The sequence below is a fragment of the Geotrypetes seraphini genome, chromosome 1 (assembly GCF_902459505.1).
Source record: "Geotrypetes seraphini chromosome 1, aGeoSer1.1, whole genome shotgun sequence".
Classification (NCBI taxonomy): domain Eukaryota; kingdom Metazoa; phylum Chordata; class Amphibia; order Gymnophiona; family Dermophiidae; genus Geotrypetes; species Geotrypetes seraphini.
Window position 1 is genome coordinate 526,280,599 of NC_047084.1, and position 25,038 is coordinate 526,305,636.

General features: G+C 39.9%; 1 protein-coding gene across 1 annotated transcript in view; it reads right to left on the reverse strand.

Annotated features, from left to right (window-relative positions):
* SNX24 (sorting nexin 24) overlaps positions 1-25,038 on the reverse strand; it is a 221,486-nt gene that overhangs the window by 129,805 nt on the left and 66,643 nt on the right. The window lies entirely within an intron of this gene.

Consider the following 25,038-nt stretch of genomic DNA (forward strand, 5'->3'; position numbering starts at 1 on the left):
TACACATCAGCCTTTGATAAACTCATGAATGAACTGCTTTCCATGCTTTTGCATTTCTGCAATTCACTATACATTTTTACCGGTTTTATCTTTTTTTTAAAAAAAAAAGTAGTAATTTACCATGCTTCAGATTAAAAGCTAGAAATTGATGACCTAGCCATAAATGACAAGCTTGTAAAACCTTTCACAGCACACAAAACTAAGAATTTACCCCCCTCTTCTATGAAACTGCGCTAGCAGTTTCTAGCACGGGGAGCTGCGCTGTTCCCAACGCTCATAGGAACTCAATGAGCATCGGGAGCAGCGCGGGCCATTCAACGTGGCTCTCTGCACTAAAAACTGCTAGCATGGTTTCATAGAAGAGGGAGTTAGGGTTTTCTGTGTGTTCTAGCATGTAAAAGTTTTGCTTTTTAGTACAATCCCCAGTAAAGAAACTTGGTAAAAGTGATGTTTGGCCAGCTTCAGAAGAAGTTTTTAGCTGACATAACTTGAGGGTCCTCATCTGCTGAACTATTTTATATTTACATTAGAGGGTCTGGCAGAGACCCATTTACAACGTATATATTCTTCCCAATTAATATTTCCAAATTAATAAAGTGTCTTTGCTTATTTGTACATGGTTCTCTACCAGAGCCTTTAATTCAGAAAGCATAATTAAATGAAATAACTACTTCTGAAGTTTATGGGGATGGGCGGAAATAAAGATATTACTTGCAAGGACGGATTTGATTCCAGTGGAAATGGGTGGGGATAGATTCAATTTTCTGTGGGGACAGGTTTGATTTCTGTCCCCATGCAACTCTCTAGTGCAAGCACTACACACAGGGAAGGTGGGGCTCCAAAATATCTACCTAATTGCTCATGTTTTAACAAAGGAGAAACCACCACTGTGCAAAACGGAATCCATACAAAAAGTCATCAGAGCTCACAAGCTCACCTGTCCCACCCACCCTTACTCTGCTAACATGAGTGGCCCCCCATAGATGTAAGCCCTCTTCATTCCCCATTCCTGTCCCATGCCTACATATTCAAAGCAATGTTGGGGCCAGCTCACGAATGTGCAGTAAGTCACCAGAAACCATTCCTGCCTGTTTCCAATGACAAGCTCTACCCACCACAAACAATGCAAATGCTCCCCACAAAGGCCACTACACCACCAAAACATTCAAAGTCAAGGGCCAAAAAAATGACCATTTTCGAACTGAATGCTCAAATATTTATTTTTTCTTGAAAATTGTCTGCTTGGATGTCTTGGCTGCCATAATATCTAGACCACCAGGACATCTAACTTTATACCCCACTTTCAACCACAAAACCGCCAAGTCAGAAACGCCAAAATCGGTACCATTTAGAAATGGGAGGGGCCAGCAATGCAATGGACTGGCCACATAGACATGCCAATAGAGCAGTGAGGCACCTTAGAGGGCACTGCTTTGAACTTCACTGAAAGGGTGCCAGATATACATCTTATCATAACTCCCTTATAATTTATGCCGAGCCCTCCAATATTCCTCCCAAACCTACTATACCACTTGTCTCCCACCCCAATAGCCCTAATGGTTGTATGTGGTACCTATATGGCAGTCTAGTAGGGTTTTGGAGAGCTCATAGTTTCTACCATATGTGTAGTGGTTAGAGTGGCTTATGGCCCTGGCTCCTCCTGGCCATGGTTCACTAGTCTAGCCACCTAGTCACTTAAGACACCTATGTGATGCTCTACTTGGCTTCCCTATACTAGATGCTGCTATTCTAGAGACAGGTATTTACTGTTTAATTTGGATGTTGGGGGGGGATGGAGGGGATCTATGACCACTGCTCATCTGCTCAGTTTAGGTACCTTGTTAGCACTTAAGATGCTTCTAAAACAGGTCTAGCCTAAAATGTCTGTCCAGGACATCTTTCAAAAGGTTATAACCACAAGATGTCCAAGTCTAAACTTCCCCAAAGTCCGCCCAAATCACGCCTCTATCATGCCCCTTTACTAGCTGGACATTCTGGGAGGAAAAACATCCCACAAAACATCTAACTTTTTGATTCGAAAATCGGCACTAGTGTGAAAACCATCCAAGTGTCGACTATTTGGGTTTTGATGTTTTGCAGTTTTGAAAATGCCCCTAAAAATCATTAAATATGATGTGGATGACAAATCAGAATGAGAAGACTAATATCTGCATAAGAATATAAGCTTGCCCATAAGCCTTTCTAAGGGGAATCATCAAACCATTAAAAAGAACTGGAGAGAGAGCCTTGAAGAATTCCACACATGGCTACCCATTGATGAGATAATCATGTTGTTTTATTCTTTATGTTCAACTTGAGAGAAACCTTCCCACTTAACCCAATTTCACTCAGCATATATAACAATCTCATGGTCAACCACATAAAATGCAGCCAACAGATCAAATTGTAATAGTACTACTTGATGTCCTTTACTTAATAAGAGTTTAAGTTAATTTAGCAAAGTACCTAGAAGAGTTTCTGTGCTAAACCAGACTGAAAAGGGCGCAGAATGATCCAGATAATCCGCTAATTAAATAGCTACTAGAGCCTCTAATACTTTTGTGAATAAGATGTTTGCTCTTGGTCCATAGTTAGAAAGCTCTCGTTTTCCTCCTAAGGATTTTTTTAAGAATTGGCATCAAGACATCTCCCAAATCAAAAGGAACTTGGCCTACTTTCAAAATAGATTCACTCCTAGTTAGAAATCATCTTAAAAAAAAAGATGTGATTTGAACAGATAAGTACAGTACGACAGCAATACAAATCACAGTGTGAGGAAGAAAACTCGACTTCTTCCAGTTATATTGGAGGAAAGTCATCTCAAAATCTTATCTGTCAGGGGGAGCCTTCTGCAACATCTAATACATGTTTGTACCTCTATTTGAGCTGAGGTGGAACTTTCTGTAAGAGCTAAAGAGAATCTAATCTTAGTAATTTATTCTGGAATAAAATCAGCTAATTCAGTAGCAGATGGTATGCTTGCAGATAAATTTCATTAGTGGTTATCTTATCTCTATTGCATAATATCTCAACTAGCTGAAATAATTTTCTAGGATTTGTGTGATGTTTACCTATGAGTGAGGTTTAATAGTCTCTCTTTGTAAGCCTTAAGTACTCCCATGAAATGTTTAATTCTTTATTGATGCCATCCTTTTTTGCAGCAAGAAGGAAAAGTATTTTCTGAAGTGTTGCAAAAACAAATAAGCCAAAACACATCAGCCACTTTCAAGTAAAGGAATAAAATGTTGCCTTTTTTATGTCCAGGTCAGTAATTTATCACTTCTAATTAGGACTGAAGTCAATTACTACTTGTAAAAAAAAAAGTTAAACTGGCCTTACAGGGTGGTAATACATGAGAAAAAGAAACTACATGTCTACTGGAGAGCATAAATCTTAGGTAATCAGAGTAAACAATCACAAAGAATCCATGTTATCAGAAGCTTAAATGGCATAAGCAGCTGGCCAGGAAGTATATTTCACTGATCTCCTACCTATAATCTTTTAAATATATTTTATGTTATAAAATTTGCTTTTGCATCCTGTTGGCCCCACAGGGTACAGGTACAAGATCCTTTATTCAAATTTTGAAAACCAAAAGCTCCCAAAACTGAAATTTGACACAAACCAAAAGTAGTCAATTTCCCCAATGTGACATGCTGTTTTCTGCGCAATTCAAGTCAGAAGGCTGGAAAAATGGCAAAGAGAGCTTCAGATTCCACTGAGGGTGGCAGTGAGAAGCAGAAAAGGAAGCATTTATCTCTGTTGATAGCACAGAAAGTTGAGGTATTGAAAAAGCTTGATCATGGTGTATCTGTTCAATGGCTGACTGAAGAATATGGTGTGGGAATAACCACTATATATGACTTAAAGAAACAAAGATAAGTTGTTGAAGTTTTCAGCAAGAGTGATGACCAGAAATTAATGAAAAACAGGAGAACATTGCATAGTGTAAAAATGAAGATTCAAATCATGTGTTGATTGAGTGGTCAAAAAAGGCATGAATGCATGACATTTACTGGTTTGAAGGTAATGAAGCAAGCCACAAAATGCCATGAAGAACTGAACATTGATGATGAGTGTGAATATTCAGAAGGACGGCTGCAGAAATTTAAGAAGCACCATGGTGTTAAATATCTGCTGATTACAAGATAGCTGTAAGTTACATCAATGAATTAGCTAAGAGGATATCTGATGGAAACCATGGTTCTAAACAAATTTACAATGGAGATGAAACAGCTCTCTATTGGCACTATGTTCCTAGAAAAACACTTACAACTGTTGATGAATGAGCACCATCTGATTTTAAGGACACAAAGAATAGGGTAGCTGTTCTTGCATGTGCCAATGCTGTGAGCATGTACAAATTAAAGTTGGTAAATTAGAAAAAGCCAACATCCTAGATGCTTCAAGGGTGTACATCATCTACCTATGGACTATTATGCTAACAAGAAAGCATGGGTAACCAGAGAAACATTTAGTTATTGGTTTAATAACCACTTTGTACAAGCAGCAAGAGCTCATTGTAAAAAAGTTGAACTGGGAAGAGAACTATGAAGTTGTACTGGTTCTAGACAACTGCTCCGCATATCCCCCTTAAAAACTTCTTGTGAAAAATGTTTCTGCCATTTACCACCCACCTTGTGACCAATGAATTTTACATTCCATGAAGACCAAGTATAAACACTTTTTTCTGAATTGCATGCTTGATGCAATTAACAGAGGCATTAGGATTCAAGACTTCCTCGAGGAATTCAGTCTTAAGGATGCCATTTATGCACTTGCTAATACCTGGAAAGATGTAACTAAATCAGCATTAAAAAATACTTGGCATAAATTTTGGCCACCAATAATATTCCATGAAAATAATCTTGTAGAGGAAGACTTTGAAGGTTTCCAAATCAGTAATGAAATGCTGATGATATCAAAACTCATTGCTTATGCTAGAGGTCTTATCATCTGAAAATGTTAATAAGTTAGGAGCAGCTGATATTAATGAGGTGCTGAATACTGACATAGATGCACCTATCATGAATTCCTTCAGTGATGGCGAGATTGCTGAAATGGTGATAAAGAAAAGCTTGAGGATAGTAATATGATGAAGATTATAGAAAAAATCCCTATAGATATGGTGAAAATGTGTGATAAATTAAATGTTGTCATGGAACAACTTGCATTTACCAGTGAGCATGAGATTAAGGCAGTCTACTCAATCAAAGAGAGACTACTGAAACAGAGACCTTTGTCAATTAGACAGATGACACTGGAAGAAGTCTTAAAAGACTGCGACTGTTCTTGCACCATCATTATATAGCTGAATACAGAATGAAGATGATGCATGTTAATATGTTTTTGGCTAAGAAAGACTATAGGGTCCTTTTACTAAGCTGCGGTAGCATTTTTAGCACATGCTGCGGATTAGCACACGCTAACCCCCACACTATGCGGAAAAACTAACACCAGCTCAATGGAGGCGTTAGTGTCTAGTGCACGGTGAATTGTAGCATGCACTAAGTGCATGCTAAAACCGCTAATGCAGCTTAGTAAAAGAAGCCCTATGTATGACTAAAGATGATGCAGGTTAAGTTTCATTTATGTTTGAAGGTATTGTACCAGTCTCATAGTTTGGAACATGTTTGTATTTGAAGTGCTTGAAGTGTTTAATGTTTTCCTTATTTTGAAATAAAAAAGTTTGATGGCAGTTTTATAGTCTTTTTTATGACTTAACATTACCATTCGAAAATCAAGTTTCAAGTTTATTAAGTATTTGATTAATCGCTTACTCAAATATCTAATGCCAAAAAATTCCAAAAAACAAAATATGCTTGGTCCCAAGGATTTCAGATAAAGGATCTTGTACCTGTACCAAGATCTGGTGGTGCTTTGCTGTGCACAATACATCACAAGGAAGCCAGAAGGCAGCTGCTTCAGTCAGGAAATGGTAGATAAACTGGCCAAAAGCAGCTCAGTCCCAACAAGCAAGATGGCAAGCGATCTGCAAGATCTAAGATGGCAAAAACAAACAGTAGCACAAATGCATAATGTGAGTCACTAAGGGCTCCTTTTACAAAGGTGCGTTAGAGCCTTAACGCGTGGAATAGCGCATGCAAAAATGCCGCGCATGAGCCGCTACTGCCTCCTCTTGAGCAGGAGGTAGATTTTCGAGTAGCACGTGCTAATCCGGTGCGTGCGCTATAAACGCTAGCATACCTTTGTAAAAGGAGCTCTAAGATTTAGTCACAATGTAAATAAAATGTTAAACCCTGGGCACAGCCATGTTTTGCCCTCGTAAAGGCAGCTTTAGTGGCATAAAAGGACTGTTAATGAATACACAAAATAAACAAATGTTTGTTTAAAATCTTAAGTACTAATATGATTACAACAACAATTGAATAACTCATTGTAAAAGCAAATGACAGATCCATAAAATATAGATATCTAAACATCATAATAATTCAAACATCCTTTGCTATACATAAATATAAGATAATTAAAAAACATGTATAGTATAATTTTAAAAACATCATATAGTTTTAAACATGCATACTATGGGCTCCTTTTACAAAGGTGCGCTAGCATTTTTAGCGCACGCACTGGATTAGCATGCCTAACCGAAAAACTACCGCCTGCTCAAGAGGAGGCGGTAGCGGCTAGCGCGTGCGACATTTTAGCGCATTAAGGCCCTAACGCACCTTTGTAAAAGGAGCCCTATATGTTAAAAAAAAAAAAAAGTGTAGATATGAAATAAAAGCAGACCTACCCAAGCAGTGTAATACTGCAGCATCACCTACTGGTATAACGCTAAAAGCAGAATTAGTCAGTAAAACTATTTAAGAATTGAAAGCTATAAGCAAATATAAAACTTAAAACAAAAGAGAAAACACAGACCAGCTCTTACATAGACCAGTGAATCTGCCATTACTAAACACTCTGCTGCTTTATGTGCTGCTGCTAGTCAGGCCAGTAGTTTGGCTTCAAAGATATTAAAGACACAACACCCTTCTAATGTGTTTCTAATAGCGAGTGGACTCTATCCTTTTTATGTTTGTATAGGGAATGGTGACCTCAAGTGCTCATAGTTGAACTTGTCTTGACAATACAACCAATTCATGAGCTATCATTGGTCCTGTGTAATCCCATCATTTTTTTATTATTGAATCTATTAAAATTAATAAAAAAAAATTTCTTAATTGATTATTTTTATAACTTATTTCCTTGTCTTAAAGTACTTAGTGTGCAAATTAATAGTAGTAAAAGAACAATTAATTTGCCCGATACTTAGTTTTTAACTGTAGCAGACAGGCTGTTGGTAGGTTTTGCTCGTAACAGCTAGGTTGAAGAAAGCTATTGATGATATCATTAGTTGCTCTGCTCAACGGAGCATCCCCATTTCACTCCATCTAGGAGCTTCTTCAGGAGAAGATTTTATATTGCCTCTTTAGCTATTGTTAACCTTGTTGGGTCACACTAGCGACAACTTATAGCTTCTGTTTAACCAAATTTTTTCAAAGTGCTGTCTATAAGGAAGGCAGTTTCCCGTGCTGTTTCTATTAAACCACCAATAAAGTTGTGGGGCTTGGAGGTGGGGCCATGCAAAAACAGCTGGTGTTTGGGGCAGGGTAATGCAAATAGGGTAGGGCAGGAAGTGGGCATGGCTTGAGCAGATGCTCAATTCTGATTGGCTGACAAGTTTCAAGTTTAATAATAATTTGATGCATCATCTATCAAAATTCCACCCAGAAGTGGGCATGGCACTTGTCAAAATTTATTAATTTGATAATAAAAGGTATGTAAATTATACTACTGATGTGGAAGGTTATTTAAGAAATATGCTCACCCAAAGGGTGATAAGACAAAATAGGTCTGTTATTTCTTAATGATTGGAGGAGATTAAATTACAGCTTTTGGTGGAATTCTTTATGCCATATTTATAAAATGGAAAGATTTATTGCATTACAAAGGGGATATTTCAAGAAATTTCAGGATGTGTGGAAACCATTAACAAAATATTGCATGGATTAGTTGAAAATGTTTCCCTTAAATATATCAATTAATTTGGGTAGAGTGAGGGATATTTTATTAATACGTATTTATATGATATGGAATATATGGTAGGGAGGGGTGGGAAGGGGGAGGGATAAGAATTTATGTAATGTAAAATGATAGAATGTTAATGATATATTTATTGTTCATGTGATTGAATATATATTTACATTTAATGTAAGTTTGAAAATGAATAAAGAATTAAAAAAAAAAAAAGAAAATTTATCTTTAGTGGACCAATCAAAAGGATGGTGTATAGTTAAGCTAAATATACCTATTCTTCATTAAACAGATACCTGTAACTTAGCATATTCCATTAAGCTGGACTAATTAAAGTGCCAGCAAGGTACTATACCTACTTTCATTTGTTTATAGCTAAAAACAGGAAAAGCCATATAAACACAAACCCTAAATAATAGGAGTTTCCTGGACACTAGCAAGATGAAGGTGATATCGAGCCCAGCAAAGAGATCAAAAGGATGTGCCATTGAGGAATGGACCCCACCTGAGAGTGAGGCAGAGCAGATCTCATTTTGGGCAATGGTGAGACGTTTCCATAAAGAAACAGAAAAAGAGAGAACTTTGATTAGCAGATAAAAATCTGACAGCCAAAGCAGCAAAGAAATAAAAATACAGAAAGTGAACAGTGTGGGTAAGCTAATCAAACATTTTATTGATCCAGTGTGGAAATATTTTAGGGTAACATCTTACTGAATAATGAGATTGCAACTCTTTTACATACATCTTTAAAAAGAACATAGTTAACAATTGCCGGTAAGACTACAAGTTAATTCTGTAGAATTCAAACTCATTGTTTGAGGTATTCTTGTACTTTATTACAAACTCTTAGTACAAGGAATTTATCTCAGTATTTAGAATAACAATTTTGTTATATAATATGAGAAGATATGAAGCCAGGATGTATTGTATCTTTGGCTAATGGTTTGCTGACCACACAGGTAGAAAAGTGCAAGGGAGGAAGCCATGGGGGGGGGGGGGGGAGTTGTGTCCTTCGGGAAGGAAATTCAAGAGCAATAACATCTTCTAAGAAGAAAAGATCTCTTCCAAGGAATTCAGAGAAAGAGAAATGTGGAACAGCTTCAGAATAAGATGATCACCCACAGAAGTGCAGGAAAGGATCCTGGCTGGAATAGCAATGTTACCCAAAGTTATCTGAATATGAATGCTTCAGAAAAGGGACTTACTTTCTTCTAATTTTCTGGTGTTCAAAGGAAAGGAAATTTTGGAGAAAACAGCAGGAAGACCCGTTAGGGCCTTGACGCGCGGAATAGCACGCGCTAGCCGCTATCACCTCCTCTTGAGCAGGCGGTAGTTTTTCATCTAACTTGCACTAATCCAGTGCGTACGCTAAAAACGCTAGTGCACCTTTGTAAAAGGAGCCCTAAGTCATACACCCCCTCTTTTACAAACGCATAGCATGGATTTTAGCACCGGCACTGGTGGTAACTGCTCTGACGCTCATAGGAATTCTATGAGCCTCGGAGTAGTTACCGCCGCTGCCGGCACCAAAACCCGTGCTATGCATCTGTAAAAGAGGAGGGTAGTGTAAAATTTTATGAAACAAAGAGTTAATGAGTGTTTTCCTGATTAAACTGTGTATAATCTGAGAGTGCTGAAGGATATTGGCAAGATGTAAAGCAGGAGTGTGCAACCTTTTGGCTTCCCTGGGCCGCATTGGCCAAAAAAAAAAATGTTTCTGGGGCTGCCCAAATGCGCAAACGCTGCAGCAAGACAGAGGAAGGAGCCGGCAAAATGGTAAACACCCGGGGGCAGCAGAGGAAAACACCCCTGATCTAAAGGCAAGAAATTAAAATTTGCTCATATATGTCTTAATGTTATCTCATTTAAACATTTGCTAAAGCAGTGTTTCTCCAAGCCAGTCCTGGAGTATCCCCACCCTAACCTGCCTGGTTTTCAGGATATTAACAATGAATATGCATGAGTAGGTTCTCATGCTCTGAAGGCAAATGCATGGCAGCCTCTCTCATGTATTTTCATTGTGGCTGGCTTGAAGAGCAGAATGTCTAGGGATTACTTGAGGAATGCCTTGAGAAACACTGCACTGAAATATTTATGTGGCCCAGCTCCAAAAGAAATTACGTGGAGGAATTCAGCTGCAGAACACTTTTTGGAAGTGCCTTGTTAATGTTCAGGAATACAGCCACAACCACATAGCAAGGCATGAAGCTTCATGACCACCTGACATGTCTGAAAACAAAGATAGAAAAACGAAGGCAGATTAAAGACCATATGGACTATCTAATCTGCTTATCCATGCCATCTACTATTCTTCCTTCTCTCTTAAAGATCCAGTGTACTAAAGATGTAAATGTACTTTCAAGTTTCATTTGAGTTTGATGAATCGCTTATCTAGTTTTACTAAGCGAGGAACAAAATCAATAAAAATATAAACATATATTTAGACATACAATTTAAAATTTAAAATAATGGGTTAGACAAATAGACTTACAGACCAACTAATACAAAAGGTAAGAGGGAACAGAACTACAATTCAGTATTTTTAAAGTACAGAGGAGAACCATATATGGAAAAACAATAGGAAGAGAAGAGTGCAATCAAAGAAAGAAACAAATATAAAGATTAAACATAATTTAAAGGTTAAAAGCGTCTTTAAAAAGAAAATGTTTTAAATTACTTTTAAAATGACTCAAATCATTTTCCATTCTTAAATGCTGTGGCATGGCGTTCCAAAGCTGCGGTGCGTCGTGTGTCGTTGCCATGTGTCGTTGTGTCGTCAAGTCCCAATAACTTTCAAAGAGGGGACTACTATAAGCTTTTGATTAGTAGACCGGAGAGAACGTGAAATGCTATAAGGAATGAGTAATTTATCAATAAATTGAGGTTCATTACTAGAGAGAGTTTTGAATACTAAAAAGTACAATTTTGAAGGCGATATGATGGTTAATTGGAAGCCAATGAGATTTAGTCACCTAGACACTTTTCGTCTCCATCAACTCCACTGGGAGGCCATCCCATGCATTCGACCTTCTTTCTGTGAAGGAATATTTTCTGAGATTATTTCTGAGCCTATCCCCCTTCACCTTCATCCTATACCCACTCATTCCAGAGTTTCCTTTCAATTGAAAGACTCACTTCATTTGCATCTATGCCTCCTAGGTATTTAAACATCTCCATCAAATCTCCCCTCTCCCACCTTTCCTCCCCATATTAAAATCTTTTAAGTATGTCCACATATACTTTATAACAAAGATCACCAACCATTTTAATAGCCTTCTTCTGGACCGACTCCATCCTGTGTATATCTTTTTGAAGGTGTGGTCTCCAAAATTCTATACAATATTCTAAATGAGGTTTCACTAGAGTCTTATTTAGGGGCATCATTACCTCCTTTTTCCTATTGACCATTCCGCTCCCTATGCACTGAAGCATCCTTCTAGTTTTTGCCATCATTTTCTACCTGTTCAGCTATCTTAAGATCATCACATACTATCATACTCAAGTCACGCTCCTCTTTTGTGCATAAAAGTTCTTCACTTCCTAAATTGCATTTCCTTGGATTTTTGCAACCCAACATTTCAAACTATACAGTCTATACATTCTGTTTATTCACCATAATTGAAGCAAAGCTCTGTCTATTGAGGTATAGCATTAGCTTCTTAGATGGCTTTAAAAAAAAAACCTTACCCCTTATGTAGACTATTATCATTTGTTTAGTGCAGTGGTCTCAAACTTAAACACTTTACAGGGCCACATTTTGGATTTGTAGGTACTTGGAGGGCCTCAGAAAAAAAATAGTTAATGTCTTATTAAAGAAATGACAATTTTGCATGAGGTAAAATTCTTTATAGTTTATAAATCTTTCCTTTTGGCTAAGACTTAATAATAATAATATTGTAATTTATAGCTAAAGAGACATATGATCAAGAAACTGTTTTATTTTACTTTAGCGATTATGATAAACATAGCGAGGGCCTCAAAATAGTACCTGGCGGACCACATGTAGTCCCCGGGCCTTGAGTTTGAGACCACTGGTATAGTGCTACCAAGTATATGAAGCACTTAAATCACGTGCTTACTTGAACTATAACAGGTAGACGTGAATCACAAATTTACCCTTTCCAAAAATACTAGGAGTAGGGGCATGCAATGAAGCTACTAAATAGTAAATATATTTATTATTTTTATTTCTTTAATTTAAAAAAATATTATACAAGATTATACACTCGATAGAATGTAGAGTACCACCACACAGGATACCATACATATAATTTGAAAAATCTTTTAAAAGCAATACAATATACATTAAAGTCCACTATATCAGGAGGGGGAGATTGCCACTAGAAATAAGAACATTTTCAACTAACCTCAAGTAAAGTTTAGAAAAACTTAAGAACAGCCTAACTAAATTATTTCTGAGATGGAGTAGATGAGAGAGGTAAAGAAATTTCCAGTGGAATCTTAGGGCTCCTTTTACAAAGGTGCATTAGGGCTTTAACGCGCGGAATAGCGCGCACTGAATTGCCGCATGCGCTAGACCTTAACGCCAGTATTCAGCTGGCGTTAGTTCTAGAAGCATAGTGTGGGTTTAGCACGCGCTAAAATCCTGTGTGTGCTAAAAACGCTAGCGCACCTTAGTAAAAGGAGCCCTTAGTGTTCAAAAAAGAAAGACAGTTGAGTAGACTAACAAACACATTTACATCCTTAATCGAACAATACATTTACAAGGCACAGAAATTTTAAGAAAAAAAGAAGCTCCTTGAGCAGTGCAGGACCAGGTGTATAAGAAGTGGACCACACAAACACAGATTAGAATAAAGGGAGAATTCCATTATAGCAGTCCCTAAACTGGCCAGGAGGAGGAATGTTGGGTATTCCTGAGGGAGAGTTTCAATCTGGGCAGAAGTACTATGCAGATGAAGGGGCAAGGTTTCAAAGTCTCTGACACATACCCTTCCCCCTTAGCTCAGCCCTGACTGGGTGAGCACCTGCCCCTTGGGGATCCATCACTTGAGACAAAAAAGTCTGCATTCATGTGCTTCATCCTGGCTGATGTTTTATTTCATAGTTAAAGGCTTGGAGAAGCAGGAACCATCTCATCATTCTAGCATTGCAGGGGAGCATGGTCTGTGATCAAATGAAATCGCCACCCACAGGAGATAATATTGTAGTGCCTCCAGGGTCCACTTAACAGCTACAGCTTCTTTTTCAATTGTCATTTTCTTGTGGAAAGAGTTTTCAACTGGTGAAGGCAATGGGATGCTCTTCACCATTTCTCTCTTGAGACAGGACCACTCCCAGACTGACTTCAGAAGCATCCGTATGGATTGTAAATGGACAGTCAAAGTCAGAATTGATGAGCATGGTTTCTGAGCAGATATCCATTTTCAGTGTCCGAAATGTGTTTTCCTGCTCTGCTGACCATTGGACTGCATTCGGGCTTGGCCTTGGTCTTTTCTGCAAAGTCCAATCCAATCCTTAGATTTATATACCACATCTTCTCCTAAATTAGACGCTTGACTCAATTTACATAGTTAGGTTGATTGAAATAGTATCAATAATTCAAATTAAGATGACAAAATTTTTCCCCCAAAACAGATTGACCTTCAGTCCTTAACAATAGATCATTAACACTTGTTTGAACAGTTATCAAGAAACCCATTGAAATAATAAAGTTTTCAGAGATTTATGAAAAATCTTAAGAGAAAAAAGTGTTCTTTTGTTGGAAGGAATTTCATTCCAAATCGCTGTAAAGATGTATGAAAAAGATCGGGTAATGTAGCCTACTGATTTCACTGCACAACAATTTTTTGGTTAAGTCTTGATTCCTGAAAAGTTTTTGGTGATTATGACAGGTACCAACTTGGTATGCTCAAATATGGTTTTGGTTTTACTGCATCACGTAAGAACTATGAGAAATAGACATTTTTATGTTTACTGACAATAAAATATATAGTCAAGTTTACGTTTCGCACAAGCGACTAAATGAAACAGAATTAAAAATGTTTTGCTCCCGAGTTTCTTTTATATTCAGTGTCTGGTGCATCACGTTGTAGCATCCAACAATAGTCGGCAAGCATTGACGGATTCCAATTGCCCTGGTATCGTTTCTCCATCGTAGCTATGTCTTGATGAAACCTTTCACCGTGCTCGTCACTCACAGCACCGAGATTTGCGGGGAAGAAGTCCAAGTGTGAATGGAGGAAATGAATCTTGAGTGACATATTGCACTTCATTCTCTTGTATGCTTTGAGAAGTTTGTCTACCAGCTGAATGTAGTTTGGGGCTCTGTAATTGCCCAGAAAATTGTCAACAACGTCTTTCAAGGCTTTCCAGCCAATTTTTTCCGGCCCAACTAACAGATCTTCAAATCGCTTGTCACTCATAACATGTCTGATCTGGGGGCCAACAAAAATACCCTCTTTGATCTTGGCATCAGTTATTCTTGGGAACATCTGTCTTAAATAACGAAAACCTTCCCCTTCCTTGTTCATTGCTTTCACAAAATTCTTCATGAGTCCCAGTTTAATGTGAAGAGGAGGCAAAAATATCTTTGTCGGGTCAACAAGCGATTCATGTGCTACATTTTTCTGTCCTGGAACTAACTTTTTACGGAGTGGCCAGTTCTTTCTAGAATAGTGCGACTCTCTGTCTCGGCTGTCCCATTCGCAGATGAAACAGCAGTACTTTGTATAGCCAAGCTGCAGTCCTAGTAACAGAGCAACGACTTTGAGGTCTCCACAGATATTCCAGTTATACCTGGTATACTGGACATACTTTAGTAACATTTCCATATTCTCATATGTTTCTTTCATATGTGCTGCATAGCCAACAGGTACTGAAGGATAAACGTTGCCATTGTGCAACAGAACAGCTTTCAGGCTTAACATTGACGAATCAATGAAAAGACGCCACTCTTCCGGGTTGTGATCACAACCAAAGACCGAGAACAATCCTTCAATGTCACAACAGAAACAGAGACTGTCGACTTGTGCAAAAAATTTGGTTATATCATGATGCCGGTCTCGAAACACAGAAATTTTCGTACCTGGTGATAGCAAACACCATTCCTGCAGTCTCGAACCTAGCAGCTCAGCTTTTGCTTTTGACAGACCCAAATCTCTGACCAAATCGTTCAATTCGGACTGTGTTATCAGATGTGGATCGCCTGATGAGGATGGTTCAAAATCCGGGTCAATGTCACTGTTAGAACCCTGCACTGCAGTTTCTTCATCTGGTTCGTCTAAGGTCCAATCCTCTGGTGGTTTCGGAACTGGAAGACTGTCATCATGTGGCATGGGTCTCATTGCTGAAGGCAGATTAGGATATTCAATTGACTTCTTGTTTTTGGCAGAGAAACCAGACACATTAGTCAAACAGAAATAACAGTCCGTCACATGGTCTTTCTGTTCTCGCCATATCATCGGAACAGCAAATGGCATCGTCTTTCGAGTACCTCTGAGCCAGGCTCTCAGACTAACAGCACATGTCGCACAGCAAATGTGAGGCGCCCATTGCTTGTCTTGATCACCTATTTTGCAGCCAAAATACAGATGATAGGCTTTCTTTACAAGGGCAGTCATCGAACGTCTCTGAGGCGTAAGTGTATATTCCCCACAGATATAGCAGAATGTGTCGCGGCTGTTACGACACCGACGAGACATATTGCCCGACACCAAAACGTCTATAGCATCAAGCTTACTTACTGTTATATTGCTACAGCTACTATACTACTATACTTTACTATACTGATACTATATACACACACGGACTATCTATATTAACCAAATGAGCAGGATCGGTGTATGGAAGCCACCATTATAGCATGGTGAGACAGCGCAAGCTCGTTCAGACCTGCCCAGACATGCCCAGGATGTCATCTTCCATAAAACAGCTTCCAACCTGGCTAGATTTTATGCATGGACATACCCAGGCGGCACAAACCGTTGTTGATAAGACACTTATGGGAGAAAAAATTGTTTGCATCCAAATATAAGAAAAAATCACGACAAAATTGAAGATTTCTCTGAAATGGTACGTGATGGGTAATTTTTGATGTAATATTCATGATCAGCACCCAAAATTCTATAAGAAACACCCAGCAGTGTTCAGGAAGCAAAAACTTTGTTGTGCAGTGTTTCTTTCCTTTGAGAGATGGAAAAGAAAGTTTGTACTTCTGGGAATTTCTTGAATCTAAGGAACATAAAAAGAGTTGAATGATAAAGAACTAAAGGCATAAATATTCCATGTAAAATTTTAAATATCACACTTGCACTTTTAAATTGAACTCTAAAACGTATGGGAAGCCAATGAAGGGCCTTCAAAAGAGGGGATACATGATCAAATTTCCTCATCCCCAAAATTAATTTGGCTGCCGTATTCTGGATTAACTGTAACCTTTTTAAATTGCCTTTACTCAAGTTTGCATAGATGGAATTACAGTAATCCAGCTGCGGCAAAATTATAGCTTGTACCAATAAAGCAAAATGTTGTTGATGAAACAAATGAAGAACTTTCCTTAACATACGAAGGCTAAAGAAACATTTTTTTTTTTTTTTTTAAAGATGGTTAATCTGACTTTGAAACAAAAGTGAAGAATCCAATAGAATGTCCAGTATTCTGGAAGAAAATTCAACCTTCAAGAGATCACCAGACTTCAGGATCACAGAAGAGGGTAGAAGTTCTAATTTCGGAGCGAACTGTAGTAGTTTGTCTTAGTTGTATTGAGCTTCATCCAAAAGGATGTAACCCAAGTTTGCAATCTAAAGATACATATATTTAATGCAAAGTTATTCAGCTTTGGATCCACTTCTAATAGAATAAAGATGTCATCTGCATATGTAAAAATTGTTTTAGAAGCAGTTTACTTAAATTTCCTTAAGGTGGTCATCTAGATGTTAAAAAGAAGAGGGGACAAAGGGGAGCCCTGTGGAACTTCACAAACTGATTTCCATATTGCAGATGATTTACATTACATTACATTACTGATTTCTATTCCGCCTCAACCTTGTAGTTCTGGGCGAATTACAAAAGAGACAACTGGACATTTCCAGGATAATTACAAAGAGAATTCTGGTCATTTCCAGGAGAAGTTACAAGAATAATGGAGCTGTATATTTCAAGAGCTACAAGATACTGTACAAATAGGAAATAGTGCAGATCCAGTATATATACTGTTAGGGAAGCAATTGACATGCTTGAGGCTAAAGAGAAGGGAACTGGTGAAGGGGGGAGGAGGGGGGAGTTGCGTTGAGGGGGGTCTGGTTGGGGTTAAGCCATCTGTATAAATTTTTTGAATAGGTGGGTTTTGATTTCTTTGTGAAAATATTTGTAGTTGTTTGTTGTTATCAGCAGGTTGGAGATAGTGTGGTGCAGTTTCGCTGCATGCGTCGCCAGAGACTGTCAAATATCTTCTTGCGCTGGGTGCCTTTGAGTGGGGGGTTGGTAAAAGAGGTCTTAGTTCTTCTTTGCCTAGTGGTGGCGTTTTGGTACAGGCGGTTGTTTAGGTAATTGGGGGCTGTGCCATTTATTGCTTTGAATAATAGACAGTATAGTTTGAATTGAATTCGTGCTTGCATTGGCAACCAGTGTGAGTCCAGGTAGGCTGCGGTGACGTGGTCAAATTTTCTCAATGAGTAGATTAATCTGAGTGCAGTGTTTTGGATTGTCTGTAGTTGTTTTATCATTGTTGCAGAGCAAGGCAGATAGAGTATGTTGCAGTAGTCCAATAGACCTAGTACTAGGGATTGGACTACTAGCCTATATTGCTCTTTGTCGAAGAATTTTCTGATTTTTCTTAAATTGCGCATGGTTAGAAATGCTTTCTGGGTGGTCTTGTTGATTTGGGCCTGCATTGTGCAGCATCTGTCTATTGTTACTCCTAGGAGTTTTAGGGTAGGTTGCATAGGGTATTTGGAGGCGTTTATTTCTAGTTCTGTGATGGAGGGATTCTTATCCTTTTCAAGCAGTAGAAATTTTGTTTTGTCAGTGTTCAGCTTCAATTTGTGATCTGCCATCCATTTTTCCACTGCTTGAAGGGTTTTTTCCAATTTTTCTGTAGAAGTTGGGTCAGGAGCATCAAAGGGTAGGAGTATGGTGATGTCGTCAGCGTAGCTGAATGAAGTTACATTCAGATTGTCTAGGGTAGACCCAAGGGAGGATAAGAAGAGGTTGAAGAGAGTAGGTGAGAGAGGTGATCCTTGAGGAACTCCACAGGGGTTGGACCATGGTTCTGATTTAAGATTGTTTGACTTTACTCTATAAGATCTGTATTTAAGGAATCCTTCGAACCAATTGTATACCCTGCCTGAGACCCCTATGGCTTCTAGTGTCTGCAGTAGGATGGTGTGGTCGACCAGATCGAATGCTGCAGATAGATCGAGTTGAATTATCAGCATCCTTCTGCCTTTGCTGAGGTGCTGTCGGGCTGTGTCTAGTAGGGTTACTAGTAAAGTCTCCATGCTGTGGTTGGATCTGAATCCCGATTGAGAGGGGTGGAGAAGATTGTGGTCTTCCAGGTAATTTGTAAGGAATTGTGCAACTAGTCCTTCTATAAGTTTGACGTACCCTCAACATTTACCTGATAGGAGCGCAGAGTTAAAAACCCTACAAACAAACAAATTAAATAATCAGTAGTACCTTACCAGGCCTAGGAAGGCTCGGATCTCTTTGTTTGAGGAACTGGGGTACGCTTGATGGCATCTATCTTATCCAGTTTAGGTTTGACCTGTCCTTAACCCATGAGGTATCCCAGATAGTGAACTTTCTGAATCCTGACCTCCTACAAAGCACTTTTCAGGTTTGGCAGTCAACCCCGCTATCCAGAAAGGCTTTGATTTGGATCACGTGGGACCTCCAACTGGTTCTGTATATCACAATGTCATCAAAGTAGACTGCTGCAGAGCCCTGTTAGGATCTCAAGAGGTGGTTTATTAAGCGCAGAAACATACTTGGTGTGCCATGTAGTACAAAAAGGCAGAAACGTAAATTGGAAGAGGCCTTGCAGGATTGAAAAGGCTGTTTTCTCCTTGGCTTCATGTGCAAGGGGTACCTGCCAATATCCCTTAGTCAAGTTCAATGTGAAGATGAACTGCGCCTTTCCGAGTTGTTTGATTAACTCATCCACAATAGGCATGGGGTAGGTGTCAAATTTGGACACAGCATTTACCTTCCAAAAGCCAATACAGAATCTTATACTGCCATCGGACTTAGGCACCAACATTAATCAGAGGCCAATTACTTGTGGACTCTTCTATGACTCCCAGATTTAACATGTCATCAACCTCTTTTGCTACTGCTTGTTGCCAAGACTAGGGGATCCAGTAGAACGTTGTCATATGATTGTTCTGGGCTCTGTGATGATCTCTCAGGTGGCTAGATGATTCCGTCCAGGTTTTGTGGCGATGAGATCTTGGTTCAGGTATACCAGATGATCTAAATCATTTCTCTGGCTAGGATGAAACTGATCCGAGATTGGTACCTGGGTGAAGGCAGGTTCTACCTTGCCCACTGGGCCAAAACCGTCATGCTGGAATAATGCCATGGTCATAGGAATCCATTTTTTTAACAGATTAATATGAAATATTCTGGTCTTATTCCTCCAGTTGGGCTGAGTCAGTTTAAAATTCACTGGCCCCATCTGGGCTATGACTTCATATGGGTCTTGCCATTTGCAAAACAGTTTATTCTCCAAAGAAGGCAGAAGGATCAGGACCTTATCCTTGGGCTGGTGAACTCTCGGTACTGCTCTTGTGTTATATGCATGTGTTTGTATCTGTTGATCCTTCTCTAAACAATTTTCTAGCAGCTTCCCCCATCTTTTCCATTTGGTCTTGCATCGTGAGTATGAACTCAGCCAAGTTCCTCCCCTGGCTTGGCTCTTCTTCCAAGGTTTCTCTGACCACATCTAGAATTCCGCAGGGCCTCCCATTTAGCAGTTCAAAGGGTGAGAACCCCGTTGAGCTCTGCATCACTTCCTGGATGGCAAACATCATGTAGGACAGTAGAGAGTCCCAATTCTTTGCATCCTCTGACACAAACTTCCTACCTTTGTTTGAGGGTCATGTTAAACCTCTCCACCAAGCTGTCAGTTTGAGGGTTATAAATTGAAGTTCAAAGGGTCTTAAGTTGCAATAAAGTACATAGCTGCCTCAAGGTCTGGGACATGAAAATAGTGCCTTGGTCTGTGAGAATTTCCTAAGGAATGCTCAAGTAGGCAAACACCTTCCACAGAGGGCTTCGACACTGTTGTAATCTTCATATTGTGTAGAGAAATGGCCTAGTGGCATAGTTTAGTATGACTAGAATCTGTTTGTCTCCACGGGTCATCTGTTCTAAAGGCTCCATAAAGTCCATGGCAATCCTCTTAAAACCAAGGGCATGGGAATGAGGGGAGTGGGTGTACCCAGGCAGGATTGCTAACTTAACAGGTGGGACAGGCTTGACAAAAACAGGGCTGGACAGTAAAACAGGGATAGAATGTGCTCGAGTCTTGTCTTTTCCCAAGTGGCCTAACAGGTGACTGTAGGTCAGTTGTAGAACCTTGTTTCTGAACGGCTGGGGAGCTAGCAATTGCTCTACTTCCTCTCCTTTCATGGGCCCCTTATCCACCCGGTATACTAGATCCTGTTTAATGATTAAATACGTGAGAACTGATTTACCTGAGCTTTGGGGTTCCACTGGATTTCCATCTATAGTTACCACCCAGGCTCTAGCCTCTCGAAGGGACTCATCTTCCACCTGGACTCATTTGAATACCTCTGAAAATCCCATGTCACACCCATTTGAGGATCAGTCTATAGGTTCAGTCCTACAGGCTTTTCATTCATGGGCTCAGGGACCAAATCCATGGAAGCTTCTACAGTTCCAGAACTCCACTCTTAAGTTCGGTATCCGCAATTTATTTATTTATTCAATTTTCTATACCGTTCTCCCAGGGGAGCTCAGAATGGTTTACATGCATTTATTCAGGTACTCAAGCAGTTTTCCCTATCTGTCCCGGCAGGCTCACAATCTATCTAATGTACCTGGGACAAAGGGGAGATTAAGTGACTTGCCCAGGATAACAAGTAGCAGCGTGGGTTTGAACCTACAACCTCAGAGTGCTGAGGCTGTAGCTTTAACCACTGAGCCACACTGAAATGACTCAACCTCCTTTCCCCTCTCAAAGAGGTCTGGGTCCTCATAAAGAACTTCTGAAAACTTACTTCCATAAGAACATAACATAAGAACATAAGCAGTGCCTCTGCTGGGTAAGACCAGAGGTCCATCGTGGCCAGCAGTCTGCTCACACGACGGCCCATCAGGTCCAGGACCTGTATAGTAATCCTCTATCTATACCCTTCTATCCCCTTTTCCTTCAGGAAATTATCTAATCCTTTCTTGAACCCCAATACTGTACTCTGTCCTATCACACCCTCTGGAAGCGCGTTCCAGGTGTCCACTATCCTTTTGGTGAAGAACTTTTTAGCATTGGTTCTGAATCTATCCCCTCTTAATTTTTCAGAATGCCCTCTCGTTCTTGTAGTTCTTGAAAGTTTGAAGAATCTGTCCCTCTCCACTTTCTCTATGCCCTTCATGATCTTGTAAGTCTCTATCATGTTCCCTCTAAGTCTTCCGCTTTTCCAGGGAAAAGAGCCCCAGTTTCTCCAATCATTCAGCGTATGAAAGGTTTTCCATACCTTTTATCAAACGTGTCGCTCTCTTCTGAACCCTCTCGAGTATCGCCATATCCTTCTTAAGGTACGGCGACCAATATTGGACACAGTACTCCAGATGCAGGTGCTCCATCACCCGATACAACGGCAGGATAACTTCTTTCGTTCTGGTTGTAATACCTTTCTTGATTATACCTAGCATTCTATTCGCCTTCTTAGTGGCCACTGCACACTGTGCCTTGTCCACTATTACCCCCCAAGTCCCTTTCTTGGGTACTCTCACCCAAAAACAGCCCTCCCATCGTATAGTTGTACTTCGGGTTTCTGTTTCCTACATGCAAGACTTTACGTTTCTCTACATTGAACTTCATCTGCTATCTTGTCGCCCACTCCCCTAGTTTGTTCAAGTCCCTTTGTAAATCTTCGCAGTCCTCTTTAGTCCTAGCCCCACTAAATAGTTTGGTGTCGTCTGCAAATTTTATTACTTCGCACTTCGTCCCTGTTTCTAGATCATTTATAAATACATTGAACAGCAGCGGTCCGAGCATCGACCCCTGTGGAACAGCACTCGTGACCCTCCTCCAGTCCGAGTAGTGGCCCTACACTCCTACCCTCTGCTTCCTACCTGCCAACCAATTCTTGATCCATCTGTGTACGTCTCCTTCCACCCCATGGTTCTTCAGTTTCGGAAGTAGGCGTTCATGGGGTACCTTGTCAAAGGCTTTTTGGAAATCTAAGTATATGATGTCTATGGGGTCCCCTTTGTCCATCCGTTTGTTAATTTCTTCGAAGAAGTACAATAAGTTCGTTAGGCATGATCTTCCCTTGTTGGCTTGTTATAAGTTTATTCCTTTCTAGATGCTCATCGATGCTGTCTTTTATCAGCGCTTCCGCCATTTTCCCCCGGAACCGAGGTCTGTAGTTCCCCGGGTCACCTCTTGATCCCTTTTTAAAGATGGGCGTAATATTGGCTATCTTCCAATCCTCCGGGATCATGCCTGTTTTCAGGGATAGATTACAAACTTGCTGTAGTAGTTCCGCTATTTCCTCCTTTAGTTCTTTCAGTATCCTAGGGTGGATTCTGTCCAGGCCCAGGGATTTGTCAGTTTTTAATCTTTCTATCTGCTTGTGTACGTCTTCAAGGCTTACCTCTATGGATGTTAATTTTTCTGCTTGGTCTCCTTTGAAGATTTGTTCAGGTTTTGGTACGTTGGATGTGTCCTCTTTTGTAAATACTAATGAAAAGATCATGTTTAGTCTTTCCGCAACTTTCTTTCTCCTCCTTCACCACTCCTTTCCTATCTCTGTCATCCAGCGGTCCCACCTCCTCCCTTGCCGGCTGCTTCCCTTTAACATATCTGAAGAATGGTTTGAAATTTCATACTTCCCTGGCTAGCCTCTCTTCGTATTCTCTTTTTGCTTTTCTAACCACGAGGAGACATTCTTTTTGATGCTTCCTGTGCTCTTTTCAGTTCTCCTCAGTTTTGTCCTGTAGTCACTTGATTCCAAGCAAGCCTCAATTGAGAAAAGTCTTTCCCCAAATACCACAGGGTAGGGTATCTAAGGTAGAATGGATGCTTCTAACAGGGGTCTTGAGGCATTCTCAAGCCATGGGGTATTGTTGGATGTCACCATACACACAGGTTAGTCCCACTGTTTTAGTAGTTTATTTGGGATCAATCCAGGAGGTCTCTTCTGACTAGGATTTTCAAGGTCTGAGTCGATGATAGACAGAAAGATTTGTGTTGTCTCCAACTTGTACAAAACACCATGATAAAACTAATAAAAGGAAAAAAGGAATTTGACCATGTAACACCGTTGTTACAATCGGCACATTGGCTACTGAAAATATTGCTTAACATATAAAAATCATACTTCTGGTCTTTATCCAGATCGCCAGCATATCTGGACAAATATTTAATACTCTATTCAACATCACATTTGTTACGCTCCAAAATCTTTTAGTAATTCCATCAATTAGACAAATAGTTTATTTATCAACTAGAGATCGTTCTTTTGCAGTCCCCAACTTTGGAAAGCTCTTCCAAATCACATTCGAACAGAACAAAATCTTGAATGCTTTAAAACATTACTATAAACTTTTCTGTTTACAGATGCATATGACTAATGAAACTATGAGGATGCAGGAGAAAGTTCAGACTTGGATCAGAAATAACAAGTATATAATCAGCTTTTATCTATAAAAAATTATTAATTTTCCTTCCTTTACTATTGAATTTGTAGTTCCATCTTTTAATTATTTTTATTTAGTAATTTTATGTAAACCACATAGATGTTCTCCGATTGCGGTATATCAAGTATAAAATAAACTTGGAAACTTGGATAGCCAGTTACAAATTCCCCTCCAACTGTACCTACATTATCTGCATGAACTCTGAAGCAGAGCAGCCTCCACCACATAACAAGAGTGGTCGGTGAAGTTCACATCCATCTCTTCCTGCACTGCTCCTGGACAATTTCTTGCAAAATGTCCTCGGGACCCACAGGCGAAGCAGACATATGGCAGGTGCTCGACTCTTTGATCTACACAAAGTTGTGGCATTCATGGGGCTTCAAGTCCGCCCAGGGGTATTTTCCCATGAGAATCTGAGATTTTGGCCAAGTCTGGGCCCGTTGTCTTCACTCTGGTATCCAATGCCCCAGGCTGGACTCCCGTGGTTGGAATCTTTGTTGTCCCATCAGGGTGAGGCTTCGCCTCCTTCCTTTGGGATCTGGCTATGCCTGGTTTTAGGCTTCAGCTGCTTTTACCTCCCTCTCAGGGTTTGAGTTGGGGTGCTGCTGGAACCACTGTCACATGGGTTGAGTCAGGCCCTCCAGGAACTGTTCAATGAATATCTCTTGAGTACTTGGGTGGCCTGGTTTTCTCCTCAGGCTGAACCCATCTCTACCCAATCTCTCTGAGCCAGAAAAAGAAACTCTGGGGGTTCTCTCTCCCCTCTAAGTAAGCTTTCAGAAACCTTTGCCAGTGTACTTCTGCTGTGCATCCAGCTCTTGTCAAAATAGCTTCCTTCACCTGGGTGTAGATGGCTAAACCCATGGAGCTGATGTCTTGAAAAGCTGCTTGACTACTGCCAATCAGCAAATTTCCTAGGTAAACAGTCCAGGTGCTTTCCAGTCAGCCTGATAACTGAGCTATCCACTCAAAGTTTGTTAAAAAGTACGCCAGATCATCCTCTGGCACCATTTTCTTCATAATTTTAGCCAGAGGGCTCAGTTGGTGTGTGGTTGCTGCTTGGATGGGAGCTGGGGTTTGAGCATCATGAGCCTGTAACGCCTGGGGTAACCCTGTGAGGGTCTGTATTATGTGTTGCTGTTTTCCCAG